Source organism: Rissa tridactyla, chromosome Z (assembly GCF_028500815.1).
Source record: "Rissa tridactyla isolate bRisTri1 chromosome Z, bRisTri1.patW.cur.20221130, whole genome shotgun sequence".
NCBI classification, from domain to species: Eukaryota; Metazoa; Chordata; class Aves; order Charadriiformes; family Laridae; genus Rissa; species Rissa tridactyla.
This window is the reverse complement of record NC_071497.1, coordinates 76,142,418-76,156,923: the sequence shown is the minus strand read 5'-3', so window position 1 is coordinate 76,156,923 and position 14,506 is coordinate 76,142,418. Positions and strand designations below refer to the sequence as shown.

The following is a 14,506-nucleotide window of genomic DNA, read 5'->3' as shown; positions in this document are numbered from 1 at the left end:
AGGCACGAGATGTCATCAAACCTAGAATTAGGTGGCAAAATGCCTACAGAAGCAAATCAAAGCTTGTGAATTAGCACTGGAAGTTTGGATTTTCAAATTGTAGGAATATCTGCAGTGCTGCTGTGGCTTGATAAATGCCATTATTTAGATAATTTTTTTTTTATCTTAAGTTTTCGTATTACACCCTACCACAGTTGTATTTAGACGATTTTTTTATATTAGCTCTGTCTCTTCTCATCTCAAAATTACCTTTATAAAGTTGTTTTTTAGGCTGAAGAGGACATTGAAAGAAATAGCTTTGTGTCAAAAGCTGAACCTACACATTTTTTTTGCATAACCATGTCATTCAGAAACCTGAATAGGGATCCTGTCATATTTGGCACCATAAACCTCCCAAATAATCCGTTATCCCCCATAAGTTACATATATTTTATATGTCCTTATGGGAGCTAATGAAATGTCTGACCTTCGAGAAAGAATATATTTTGCAACTGAAGTTCTCTGAGTGCTGTCCAAGAAAATAAATCTGTTGGGTGCCAAAAGTTGAGCGCAATGTCTCGTTTGCATCTCTCGCTGCTGCTTCAGCTGCAGCAGCGTGCAGCAGCGGGTTTTTAGGGCTGCATTTCTCCCAGAGGAAATACAGAGTCCTGCCTATGGCATATAAACCTTTGTAATACCTGGTGTCATGCTCGAGTCCAACGATCAATTGCTTTTTATTTACTCGGTGCTACACGGTGCCATGTTCCACCCACAGCTTCGGGAACTTTGCCTTTTCTCTTGCAGTCCTGATCGAGTACACGAAGCACACCAAGGCTTCTGGACCGTGTTCAGCGTGTCCCTGCTGACGGGTTTACCTCCGGATCCTGGAAAGCCCGGTGCTCCGTAGGGAGCTTCACGGCTGAGCTGAGGACACAGAACAGCCAGGTAGGACAATTCCTTCATTTCTTCTTCTAGGAGAAAAGTGTAAAAACTTCCACAGGAGCCCAGATTAGAGCTATTTTTTTCCTGTGTATTTTTTTTTTCCTTTTGCATGCTGGATTGTTCTGCATCTGTAAATGTTGATTCTCAATAAAGGGTCTTGTGTCTAAGTTTTCTTTATGTAGTGCCAGCTTCAGTGTGTCAGTCACACCCAAAGGTAGAGTGATTTGGGACCACTGCAGTGAGGCTTCAGCTAAGCTCTCCAAAGTCGGTGGGAAAGCACAACTCCATTTTACTGGCTTTGGATCCAGACCCCTCTTCTCTCTCCGTTTAAAACTTCTGAAGGGGAAGCCAGGCTTTTCCTTCTCTGTGTGCTTGAATTTAAAAGGTGCTCCAAGCTCTCCCTACCCTCGTTACTGGCAATTGCACTTTAATTTAACAGTAAAGGCATGAGACACGGGAATGTCTTGCCTCCATCATAAACGGATTTGCCCTGCAGACAGGGCCGATAACATCTGTAGATAAACAAGACTCCTTTTCCCTTTCCCTGACTCACGCCATGGGCCTGTGCAGCTCCCTCCATAGGTTATCCAGTGTTATTCTTTCATCCATTGCTTCCTTCCTGCTCCATTGTTCATGTGATCCTGAGTTTACTGGGACCTGCAGCTACTGCGGGTTGCAATTTCAGTGGCCACCTGGGTGACCAACTAGTTTAACATTAAGACCTTCACTTTCTTTCCCCTGCCCTTTGATGAAAGCTGTTGTGTGCAGTTTATACAGTTGCTGTCGTCGGGACTGTTGCCAACGCTTTCCCCACCTGCCATTTCACTTCTTGGACAAACAAGATTTCGTTTACTTTTCCATCTTAAATCTACTGCTTTGGCTTTATAACAGCACAAAAGATGTTGATACAGGTGTGAGGGGAGTGAGAACAATGGTTTTGCTTAATTTATGCTTGGTCGGAACAGAGTGCTGTGCTGTCTTGCATCCCTGTTAGGAGTGCTCTCCCTGATACTCTCTTCTAGAGCCCTCCACCCTTGGTGGTGTCTTTGCAGACTCTGTGGAAACAGTCTCTACCTCAGAGAGCTTTTTTCAAGGGCTATGTGTCTGCACCAGGGTGGAATGGCTGGAGTGGCAACTACCTTGAACATCTCCTGAAGGATTCTCCCACTTAACAAAGCCATCCAAACTGATGTGTATCTGCTCCTGAGCTGCTGTAGTTTGGAGGAACTGTCATGCGAGCATAAACTGAAATTGATAGTGATTTATGTTTATTTGCGAGCCTGTAAACCACGACTACTCTGACTAACATTGTCTTCAGCTGTATCTGCTGCGAGACCAACCAATGCCTCAGCTGGCTGTGTTGGGCTTCCCAGGCACTGTGCACGAACCTCAGGCTCCGCTCAAAGCAAACACAGGCATGTTGTGGTTTGGGCTGGGCTGGCCACTAAAACAAACGACAGATGCTCTCTTTTACCTCTTTCCCCTTCAGAGAAGATAGAACATTTCCCTTCAGTGGAGAGGAGAGAAAATGAGAGGAAGAGAGGACTTATGGGTTGAAAAGAAACCAAACTACTTTAATGAAATATTTATAATAAAATAATAATAAGAGAAAGACAATAATATCAATAAGAAAGTAAAGAAACATATACAATATACACAAAACTGGTATTGAGCTTCCAGGTTGATGATCACGTCACCAGCAGGCACTGAGAAAGTCTCAGACTGGACTCAGCGACGGACAGGAACTGGATTCCAGACCTGGATTCAGGAATGCATGGACTGGGATCAGAGGCAGACGAACAGACGGAGTCCTCCTCGGACACCGGCCATTGAAGAAGGAGAGCTGACCCTTTGATCCCTCAGCTTCTATACCGAGCATGATGCCAATGGGATGGAATAGCCTGTTGGCCAGTTTTGGGTCACCTGTCCTGTCTGCTCCTCCCCACAGGTGTGACCCCTCTGTGCTTTTCAGCTTCCGACCCTCCAATGGGGCAAATAACAAAGTTAGCTGACCTTGGCTGTTACACCAATAAGTATAAGCAGGAGCCTCTCTGCGTACTATTCCTTGGTATTAACTATAAACATCAGGTTTATCACTCTGGAAGCGGACACCATATGAAAAAATATGCCATGTCATTTATTTCAGTTAGTTAGAAGAGACTTAACTGAGAAATAAAATTACTGAACAGAAAATAGGTTCTGTTTTACACCAAATCAGGGCACACCTGTAAACACATTAAACTCACTGGTTTCCAGTGCTTTTCATTACCATTATATCCATCAAACAGTGAGTTTGTTTTTCAGTTTAGGTCTGACTCTAGGGCTGTTTCACTGCATCCTTGTGCGCTCCTAAATTTTCTTTTTTTCACATGTGAATCCTTTTGCTTCTGCGGTCTGGCCTTCACATAAGTGCCTGCCTTCTTCCTCTGAGTCTTCTCCTTCGAGTGCCATGACAGCCTCCGGAGAGACCCCTTCTTGTTTCCTAACAAACAGAAGACTAGAAACAGGAACCAAAAACAGGCAAACCTGACCAAAACTGTAGGACACTTGCAAGATAAGCCACAGACTGAAACCACCTTCCAAGAAATAATTTGTTCAGTAACTTTCCACCACACCAGGTATTGATTAATGAAGCAATACACACTTTGGTCTGTTTAGATTTCATGCCTCATTGGCATGGTTACCTCACGTCACGAATATTTTTTGGAATCTCAAGGTAGAGACATGCTACCCACAGCTTTACCACGTGCCAGAGAGGCTTCCCAGCTACAGCTGGTCACCAGACACTATTTTTGACTCTGTCTGCTTGACAGAGATCGTTCTCTGGATTGTCACTAGTTTCCCTTGTGGTCATCCCTTGCTGCAAATCCACGCTACAGGTGGGCTGCCCCCGCTAACCTGTGCTTTGCTTTATTTGGTTTACAAACAAAATTTCTTCTCAGCATTTTTCCTGGAGTAGTGTAAATATGCTCTTCCCAAATGTGCTCCACAAACTCACTTGGGATACTGCCTTTGTCTAATCCCTTCATGTTTTAGGCTACTTTTTCTCCTATGGCCAAAACAGCAATCTGACTGTAGGAAAAATTTCATGTCCGCGCCTTTCTCGGCAGACACAACCTGCCCAGCAGATGACATCCAAAGAAACATTCAGACCTGTGTCTGAGCTGGTTACATCTCTGCACCATCCTCACTCCAAGGCTAATCCAATCATGCTTTTATGCTTTTTCTGAGAGAAATTATGACTTTCATTTACTGACCCAAGGTGTTTATTCTGTTCTGATTTCACCATCATTGTGAAGGCCTTTAGGGATTATATATGTTTTCTAGTACTTTGCTTCATTCCAGGGAACTTGGTCAGATAGTAACAGTCCTTAGAAGACATTTCTTCTTCACTGAAGCCCTGAAAATATTAGCTATTTAATAAAATATTAGCCTAAGCAGTTACGTGGGCACTTGGGGTACCCGTACCCTAATGTGGAGCTGGGCGACGGGCAGAGCACTGCAGAGCTCTGCTTTTGAGACGTGCCACATCTCGAATGAGGAACACTTTGTTGCTTGCCAGGATTCAAGGCTACGAGAAAGTTAAAAATGCAGATTTGGAAATAATCGAACACAGCACAAAAAAGACGCTACAGATACGAAACACACCCCGAAGATTATGCTTAAGAATACAATTTCTCATTGGCTGCACTAAGCCTCATGTAGTTTCCACCTCTCTTTATATCATTTTAAGTTGCGATATCCTGTCATTATCTGAAGATTACCTATATCCTTGGGGGGAGGAGGCACTGAAAAAAGGTTGAGCTTTCCCTTCTGCGCCACACCAAGCCAGAGCACCATGGGATTTTTGGGTTTTTTTACTTCCTTGTTAAGAAAACTCCTGTCTTTATTTCTCCTGACTAGGTGTTTGGTACTGCTGAAACCTTACTTAATTCCCTTTAGTCTCGCAGAGTCTTTGATTAAGTTTTCTGTTGTGTGCCTTCATTAGCACATTCCTAGCTTCAGGCTGTGTGTCATTGCCTTCTGGAGATATACTGTAAAACCTTGATCCCTCTGTCACAAACAGCAAATGCTGCGTCTTCTTATGGGACCCACAACTAATTTTACCCTGCAAGCAGCACATAAAAACCAAAGATGGTATGACAAATTGCAATGCTGGGAATAGGGGGTTTAACTTAAATACCTGCCTCCGTCTCCATGTATCTCCTTGATTTCAAAGGGTTCTTCTGTGATACTGCATCACACCCCAACAGAAGAAATGGGAACTATTAACCTCAAATAAGAGATATACCCTCAGCATCCTTGTGGCTGTGTGCACTCCGGTGTGTAGTTCTCACTGATTTAGCAGCTGCTGCTTCCTTCTCCCCCTCCAGCTTCTCCTAAATTGCTGGAAGGAGAACATGCCCTCCTTAACTTTGCCATCACATCCTGAAGGCCCTGTGCACCCTTCAGGTCATTCCTCTCCTTCATATGGCTGCAGAGGGATTTATGTGCATGGCTTCCATTTGAGTTAACGGGAATTCACCGCTTCAACGCCGACTTTCTGTGTGTGTGGAGATGAGGATAAAACAGGTCTTTATACTCAGCCATGTAAGTGCAGAGGAACGTGCATTTCTGTTATATACCTGGAGAACAGATAAAGGAACAATCTAACATAACATAAACTTGCACTGGATGAAAGCAAAGGCTGACAGTGCCAGGACCTGGCGTGCCTGTGCTGTGGTCGTGCTGGCGCAGACGTGGTTATATATGGTTTATTTACTGGCAAGGTGATGCTGCAAATGAAGTGCAAACTGTTGATAAAAATGTCATGCACATTCCTTGGGGAAATCTCCAGGGAAATCAATGGTTTTGTGACTATTTATGCCAGGTTGCATTAGCACAGAGATTTTAGATCTTTGGTTAATTAGCTAAAATGTGGTGTTTCAAAGGGGAGCCAGATTCTCTTTTCTCGATACTTTAGGCTCCCTGGGCCTTGTTTTATAAGATGGCTATTTTTTTTTTCTGACTCTATCCCAATCACGTTACTTTGCCATCAGGCAGAGGCTTCCTTATTCTTCTCATAGCTCACAGAACTTTAGTTATGACAAGGTCAATTCACACAGTCCCAGTGATCAGCGCTAGAATAATATACCCTTACATGCTCCTGTCCCCTTTTGGGACCATGACCCTACGGAATGCGGGTGCTGCTGCACATCCCTAAATCAAACATCAGTTGGTCACCCCTGAGCTCCCCCTGGCTTCTCTGAAGTGGGCCGACTCATCACCATCTAGCCAGCAAAAGCTATAATAATATAATAAGGACTTAATGCAGAAAATACTACTATTAAATTTACAAAAGATCGTTGATACTAGTGAGAATTTCATGGAAGGCAGGAGGTTGCCTCCATATTTTTCCTGGAGGGGTAGATGTAACTGGGAAAAGAGACAATACAGATATACAAGCACGTGTTGTATTTAATTTGGAATTATGGCTAAAGCATTCATGAGCATAATGGATGTGACATGATATTTAAAGGAATCCTCTCAGAATGCCACTGGGTTTTTCATGTGAAGGATAATTGACTGTCAGGGCAATACATACTGCAAACCATGAGCAGCTTAAAGAAATAAATCCCAGATCTCTTGGGTGATGCTCTAGGGAATGCAGAAACGAACGGCTTCCTGAAGATCCAGGGGTCTCCCACTGTTTCCACACATGCTTAGTGCAGAAAACTCTGGAAGTGGCCATACGGGACTGGGCTGAATTGCCGCAGTATGAAACTGCCTCTCTGGCGTGGTGGACACTGCTCCTTAGTGATTTACCTGGAAAACTGAAGGCAGATCCACTGCAGCCCCATCCTCCTTTGCCTGCTGAGCTCTGTTAGGCACCAGTGCTTGCTCTCCCATGGCAGTGGAGCTTACAGAGAGAGTACACAGGCTAAGCACCGTCAGGACTAGAGCATCTCTGGGAGGCTTCAGGGGATTAAAGATTGTCTATCCATTATACAGCCCTTCGGGTGATGTTATACCGAGCCAAAAGTGCTGTTTCTCCCACGAGTGCAGCCCATTTTTCCTATACGCAGAGCTCGTGGGAAGACTCTGTAAAACCTGGGGCTTTTTGTTGGCTTGACATGGGTTGGATTTCCTCTGTGTGTTCAATCATGGGGTCCCACTGGGGGGGTATCCTAATTCCTCAGTGGTATGAGCTGGGTTTTTTTGATGTGTATCTGAGGAGTGTGCATGTGACAGTGTTTGAAGTGTCACCAGATACAGCATATGTGTTTGTGGCAGCTACTGCCTTGCAAATAACAGCAGGAGGTCTTGTGTAATACCTGTGTTACAAAGGGCACTTTAGTCGGAGGCTCTAACGAGCTCGGCTGTTGCTTTGCCCTCAGCTATTGATTTTTCTATTCACGTAGGCATGATTAGCTTTTAACGAGCCCTCACAAGCATCCCCCCGAGATTCCACTTTGTTCACCGATGATGATTAGGAAATCTGTGCTAAAAGCAGTGTGGACACATCTGGGGTTTGCTGTAGCGGCTGATTAATCCCTGTGCTTTCCCCCTGCAGCCGGGCACGTGCGGTGTCATAGGTAAATGAGGAGACACAGATTTATAGCCCAAGAACGTAACTCTGAGATAGGTGGATCTCCATCAGCTCCCACTGAATTCTGTGTCCATCAAGTCACCTAATTTCTCATGGGATCACAGCAAACATTTCAGGTCCCCGGGAGACTTCCTCCCTTGCAACAGTCCCTTCCCTACCAGAGCAATGAAATTTTTGGCCAGAAGGGAGTCGCAAACACAAGATCCCAATTCTGGTGGGAACAACCTCAGAGAAGAGAGATGCCCTTGGGCCGTGTTCCCTGCAGAATTGAGTTCAGCTTTATCTCCCCTGCAGTGTAATCTGGGAAACTGAATCCAGATGAAAGCTCTTTGACCAAAAGGTTTTCGACTCTGCTCCGTCTCCTATGGGCTGCAATGGGAACAATTTAGAGAGACTATTTTAATTTCTGTTTTAAAATGTCAGGAGTTACCACATTTGCAGGTGTTGGTGCCAGGAAGATGAGATCAGTAGTCACCAGAGCAAGTTGCTTCTTTCTTTTCAAAGGCAAGAGGCTGTGCCTTTGTGGATTTTTTACGATTTTACCCATCTGATCATTGTTTGGTAAGGGCCTGGAGTACTGTGCAAGGGGCTCTGATGGAGAAAGGGAATTTCTAGCCATGCACTCCTCCTTCCCTGCTGCAGGTTAAGTGGCACTCCACCGGATCCTGATCAGTATGAGTCACGTTATTCTGCGCACACCCACTGAAACTATTTTCTGACCATTTCCATTTGGTATGTACCTTACAGCACCGTGTCGGCTTCCACTGCTGGAGTAACAGGTGAGGTATGGGAGTATTTCTGTACGGACCTGCAGTGCAGAAGCTGCACACTTCAATTCAGATCACACCCTGGGAGAAGGATGCACAGGGGCAGGAATCCAGAGCATCCGCTCAAATTGAGTTACTTTGGATTTCTACCAGCTTATCAGTTCCTTAGAGGAGCAGTTAAATGAATTTGGCTGAGTAGCTCCCATCAGGCAAGGACAGCCCTAGAGCAACTGGTGACTTAGTGACATTGCCTTCCTGCCTACATTTCATTCTCCTCCCACAGTCTGGTCATGATAACAGGGACATGTAGGGTTTCTTTTTCCCTTCCTCTGCAGTGTCGTGGTGAGCTTTCTGCTGCCAATTGGACAGTTTCAGCTGCCCCATCCTCTGCAGGGATCAAGGAAGCTGCCAGTACACTTCAACCTTCCTCACCTGTGATACAGGATATTTTGGGACCTCTGGTCTTTCGTTATTGATTTTATGATTGTGCTGGTGTTTTCTGGACGACGGCAATTTGCAAATCGGATGTTCCTCTTACGCTGTATTTTTTAAACAGCTGTCTGATATTCAGGGGGTGGGCATTAATGTCCCAATTTGTTCCTTTCAGTCCTGTATTTCTTACACATCCTACACTGACTTTTGACAGCAAGAGGATGCAGAAAGTCTCTCATAGCAAAGGCAGTTGGGACTAGATGCCCATCTGACCTCTTGTAGCCATTGCAGGTGCTCATAACAACAGATGTGTCAGTGGTCCCCAAAGTGAAGTACAGTCCTTATCCTTCCTCTACACAAGGCGCTCCTTGCTGGCCAGGACTAGTCAGCAAAGGGGAGAAAAGCTGGGATGAGGAAAGCATAGGCTGTGGGAGGAGATTCGGTCATCTAAGGCTGACCCTTGGGGGGTTGTGATGAAACCCCTCAGCTCCATGTAGAAAGACTTTTCTGGAGTTGTGACTCCCATGGTTAGTATGAGCAGTGTGCTTGTGTTGGTTTGGGAGCTGGAGCTTTGGTTGTTTGTGTGAAAATGATCCCTGGACATTGCACGGGTTCTGGGTGCAGGGAGCCCAGCTTGGCTCGATCGGCCACAGCGAATTCTCTGCAGTGAGAGGTACCGGCCATGGCAGAACTTCAAACCTTGCAGTTCAGGAGCTGCAGACTGCAGTCACAAGACAGTAAGGGAAAGCAAATATCATCAGTCCTTCTTTCGAACTATATAGGATAGTTGGGAAAGCATCTTGGTTGACAGTAATTTTAAAAATAGCATTGACATAGGGAGGGCTTCTTGCAGGGACTGGCATTTAGTTTAAGTCTACACTGTGGGATGCTCCAGGGTGTGTTTCTCTTCTCTTTCTCTCCTATCCTCTAGTTATTCTTCCAGTTACTTGGGGGCATATTAAGCCATTCAAAGCCTTACTAGGTCACCAGGCATATTTGGGTCCTGTGTGCTCTGGAGATGGTCCTCTGCTCTCTCAGCTTTGCTGTTTGGAGGGAAAGCTGATCTGGTCTGAGGGGTAGGATGAGGGCATCCGTTAAACATCAGTGTCAGTAAGTCTTCAGTTTTGCATCTCAATCGTAGTTGCAATGCAGCACAGGGTGAATGACTGGAAATCCTAGGATAAGGTCTTAATGGCATGAATTTAAATCCATCCCACTCTAAGCTAGCCTTCTGTGACTAGTGGGCACTTGGGAAAGTGGAGGTTTGAAAGGCGAAGCACCATGGTTTGGAGGTGGCTGCCTGGCCAAGGAAACAGCTCTTTTACTGGAAAGGCAACAGACAGAACTTCTTCTTCCCACAACTATCGGTCACCGCAAACACACTGCTGCCTTGCTGCAGCTGGTCAGCTGAATCTCTGCCCAAACCATGGTGCTGCAGTGGGAGCTCAGACACCCAGCACACATGTACACCCCTCATGCAGGCACTGAAATTTAGACAACTGACACTGCAGGCTGCAGCCCTCCCTGATGGGTTCAGAAATTTGCAAAGGAGGATGCGAATGGTGTGATTATTGGGAAGATGCTACCCAGGGACCAAAGTGTAAGGCAAGGACAAGAGAGCTGAGTTCACAACACTGAGTCACTCCCACTCTTTTGAGTGCTTCCACATGTGCTGAGCTTCCCTACACGAGCAGGTTCACTGAAATCCATGGGGAAAGCATAGCTGAGGGAAAAGGTCGTTGCCAATGTACGTGAGGTGGATTTCAGTGCCAAGAAAAATCATTAGCAAACTCATGTTTGAGTTTACTCAATTTTTAGCTATTCTAAAGTCTAAATAAGCCCCAAGGCTGGCTGCTTTTATGGTTGGGTCCACTCTCATGTCAAAGAAGATGAACCTAACTCTAGGAAGGAAAACATGACTGTGGCTGAGGTAATGAGCCAGGTAACAGGTAGTAACAAGGATGTATAAAGACAGCAGCAAAGAAAATGGGAGTAGTATGGAATGAATCATCATTAGCTAACATGTTAAAAAGGGGGGGAAAAAGCATAAGAAAGTTCTAGGAAAGAGGAAAACTCCAGAATGAAGCAAGACCAAGGAGTTCTCCAAATACATAGAAGGATCGAAATTAATCCAGATCCTTGTACTTTTGGTTACGGGAAAAAATGTGATACCTGTGGCTGTTGCTGTTGAGATGGGTTGTGCATGGTGAGAACATAGGAAATGGCTAATGCAGGGGAAATTCTCTCAAGTTAGATGTTTTTCAGTTCAAAATCGTCTGAAAATGACCTGGGTCTTGACGACATTAGTTGTCTATGCCATGTCCGATGTTGGCTGTTTGTGTGGATGGATACTTTGTGTTGGAATTAGGAAGCCAATTCCATAAATGTTGTCTCAAATAGGTATGGCTTGGAAGAATAACCCTGGAGTCACCGCAAAGTGGCATAGCCTCTCGTTCTTCCTTCAGAATTTCCTTATGGTGCTATAGGATCCTCTTCACTGCCACTTTGCACTTTAACCTTCATGACCGCGGGAGTACCGCCATTGCAGCATTCAAGGTCCTCTGTAGCTTTTTTCTTGACAGGTATTAAAGGAGAAGACGCTGCCCAAGCATTTGCACGCCACCCAAGGAGTCGCACACGCACCACCCAAGTCTGTCACTGCTCAGACCAGGGTCCCTCCACAGAGGGCGACCCCCATGATTTTTGTTCCGGGGGCTTGGGAGAAACACTACCGAAACATCAGTGTGTTATCAACATTTTCCTCATACTAAAAGACTAAACACAGCACTGTACCAGCTGCTACAAAAATTCCTAATAAAATTAACTGTATTGCAGCCTAAAGGCTTCAGCAAATCTGCCTGCTCATGCGAAGTAAAGCTAGGCAAACAGCATAAATCACACCATATTATAATTCTAAGTCATTTATTCTCAAATAACTTATTTAACTTAAATAATTTATTCCTAAAACTTACTCAGTTAAGCCAAACCACTAGTATCTCTCAACAATAGGACTTCAGAAAATTTCACCTTCTAGAAAATACTCTTTGGCAAAGCCTTCATTCCCATGTGACTATAATTAATCAGCTGATCAACACGTTCAAGTGTTTGTGGGTAGGTTTGAAATTAATTCTAACAGTGTTCACGTAAATCCAGTGGGAAAACACAGAAGATGAAGGAAAAAACAGAGATAAATACATATAGAAATCCTTTATGTTAAACTTTCTCTTGCTGTCTGCAATAAATTGGGACGTTCCTGGCAGGCATTACTGTCAATGCAGCTTAGGGAAAGAATATGGTGATTTTAGAATAATTACAGTTCACAGGTATAGGGAAGAAGGAGGTGAATTAAAGTTGTAGTTGGCCCAGTTTGAACCTTGTAGTGTAGCTGGTAGGTGAAATGCCAGGGGACTGGCATATAGGAGGGTACTGTATTGTGAAGGGTCCCACAATTCTGACTGTTTGGTTCGTTGATGGTGGGAGAAAGAGTGGGAAGGTGAGGAGGCTCATGAGAGTGCTGAGTGGTTTTGGTGAGGAGGAGCCCCTCAAGGGAGGCAAGGCCAGGCAGGTGTCATGGAATCATAGAATGTGTTGGGTTGGAAGGGACCTTAAAGATCACCTAGCTCCCAACCCCCTGCCCTGGGCAGGGACACCTTCCACTAGACCAGGCTGCTCAAAGCCCCATCCAGCCTGGCCTTGAACACCTCCAGGGATGGGGCATCCACAGCTTCCCTGGGCAACCTGTTCCAGTGCCTCACCACCCACACACTGAAAAAATTTTCTCCTGATACCTAATCCACATCCCCGAGGCCAAGGGGAGGTCATGCTCTCAGGGATGAGCAAGCCCTGACGTTTCGGCTCTGAAATGATCCTCTGGCAGGCTGGAGGAAGCTCTGTGGTTGGGTTGTGCAATTGTGCTCGATGAGGTTTTTCTCTGCAGAGTTTTTTGCTACTTGCAACTATTGGAAAGTGGGTGAGGTGGAGCCTTGGGATCAGCTTGTAGGACAGTGTCTCTGGGTTTAAGGAGTCCTGACCAGTTCCAGTATTACTGACACAGAGTGAGGGGCTGCTGCTGGGAAATAGATCCCTTACCAAGTTCATCCTTTTTTAAAGGAATTTGATATGCTGGAGTCTTTTACTCCCTTGGTTTCCTTTTGAAAGCTTCCGCGTTGGCAGGAGGTAGGTAAGGGGAGCAGCAGTTGCCTCTGGAATTAATTGGGGTGCCCCAAGCCTAGGTGCTCTGCTTTTCTGCTTTGCTCTTTTGCAGCTTGTTGGGCTGAAACTTTTTATTTTTAAGGGAGCTACTACACTCTCCCTATCTACAGGAAACAGAATAAAAAAAAAAAAAAAAAAAAAAAAGGGAAGAATTTGGCAAGGAGCCAAGCCCAGTGACTGAACTAAGAAGCAGGGAACTTGGAGTAAGTTTAGTTACAAGGACATTGCGTGGCAGAGCGGGTCCCCAGTGGATTTTAAGGGTCTTGGAGACAAGCACGCGATGCCCGTTCCATAGCGCAAAGAAGCTTTGCTTTCTTAGACGAATGTCCTGGCGCTGCGACTGCGAGTGAAGCTGTTGGTCTTGGGAGGGGATAAAGCTGCGTGTAAATGAGAAGACAGGAGCGCACCGGAGTGCTATGGAGGGCAGCTACTTTGTTGCTGTGACTTTTACAAGCCTTCAAGGGTAAGATTTACTGCTTTCCTTCCGCTTGTTTGTTTTCTCTCTCAGCCTTTGGGGGCAGAAAAACTTGCGTTTTGTTTTGTTTTATTTTCCCCCAGACCTGAGAGTTTTGCGAAGTTTAATCAAAGCGTTTCGGGGTTGAGTGGTTTTTTTTTTTTTTTGGGTGAGTGAGCTGATAGACTTCTGTGTGGAGTGTGAGCTGAGCTGTGCATGATTTCCAGCGGCGGCGGGGCCGCGGCCGCCCGGGGTAGCTGCTATTGTTCCCAGCGCTCGGGAGGGAGCAGACGCGGAGCCCGCGTCCCCCTGCGGGAACTTGTCTGTTGATCCGTAACTTGAGCGTTGCCACTCGCTCACCCAAAGGAGCCGGATGCAAATTTCTGACTGCTGTTCTGGTGTCAGTTTAAAGGGTGCCTTAATGAAGACAGATGGGGGATGTTGGATCACTGCTTTAAAACGTGGCAGATAACAGGCTGAGTCTGTTTCCCAGCAATTATAGCTAATTGCATTGGCACGTTTGAGCGTAGGGGGTGGGAACACACAGTTTCATGGGTCTGTGTATGTATATCTTGGAACAGCAGCAAAAAATAGCTGGAGGGCTAGCTCACCTCATCCAGGTGTTTAAAAAGCTGGGAAGGTTTCAGGGATACTTTCAAACTCCTTGCATTTGAGCTAGTAGATTTAAACCAGAGTCACCGCTCCTTTTGTAAACCCTGATGCCAAGAGTGACCATTTATAGCGTCTTAAACTTATTCCAAGTTGAATTCAGGTAAATCCAATTTCAGCCCCAAAAGAGTGTTTTTCTGGGATTAAAAACATGTTTCCTCTGTTCGTCCTGCAGCTTGCTTTCAGTTTCCCACTTGCAAAGCAAGGAGTAGTACAGCCCATGCTGCTCCTTGTTTTGCTCTTGAGGTGTTCAAACAGAAGAGGTTGTAAGGAGGGGTGGAGAAAAACAAATGCTAATGTAGTACGGTGTTAAAAGATGATCAGTGCTAATTATTTCTAATGGCTGCAATTTTTGTGTTTGCTTTCAGTAGGGGAAAGCATATGAATCGTACTCTTTGGAACCCAAAAGCGAGCAATTTGACTGAAATAGTTAATATATCAGAAGTTTAAAGGGGGTCCTTT

General features: G+C 45.3%; 1 protein-coding gene across 3 annotated transcripts in view; it reads left to right on the top strand.

Moving 5' to 3' along the window:
• The first annotated feature begins 791 nt into the window (after window positions 1–791).
• The window catches only part of LOC128902429 (phospholipid-transporting ATPase ID-like), a 90,964-nt gene continuing 77,249 nt past the window's right edge, over window positions 792–14,506 (top strand). The window contains exons 1-2 of one of the 3 annotated variants that reach the window (XM_054185442.1): window positions 12,637–12,885; window positions 13,241–13,384. The gene's annotated coding sequence lies outside the window, so the exon portion shown is untranslated. Of the gene's footprint in view, window positions 925–12,635; window positions 12,886–13,240; window positions 13,385–14,506 lie in introns of those variants that run through there. The other 2 variants (XM_054185443.1, XM_054185444.1) reach the window with 2 other exon arrangements.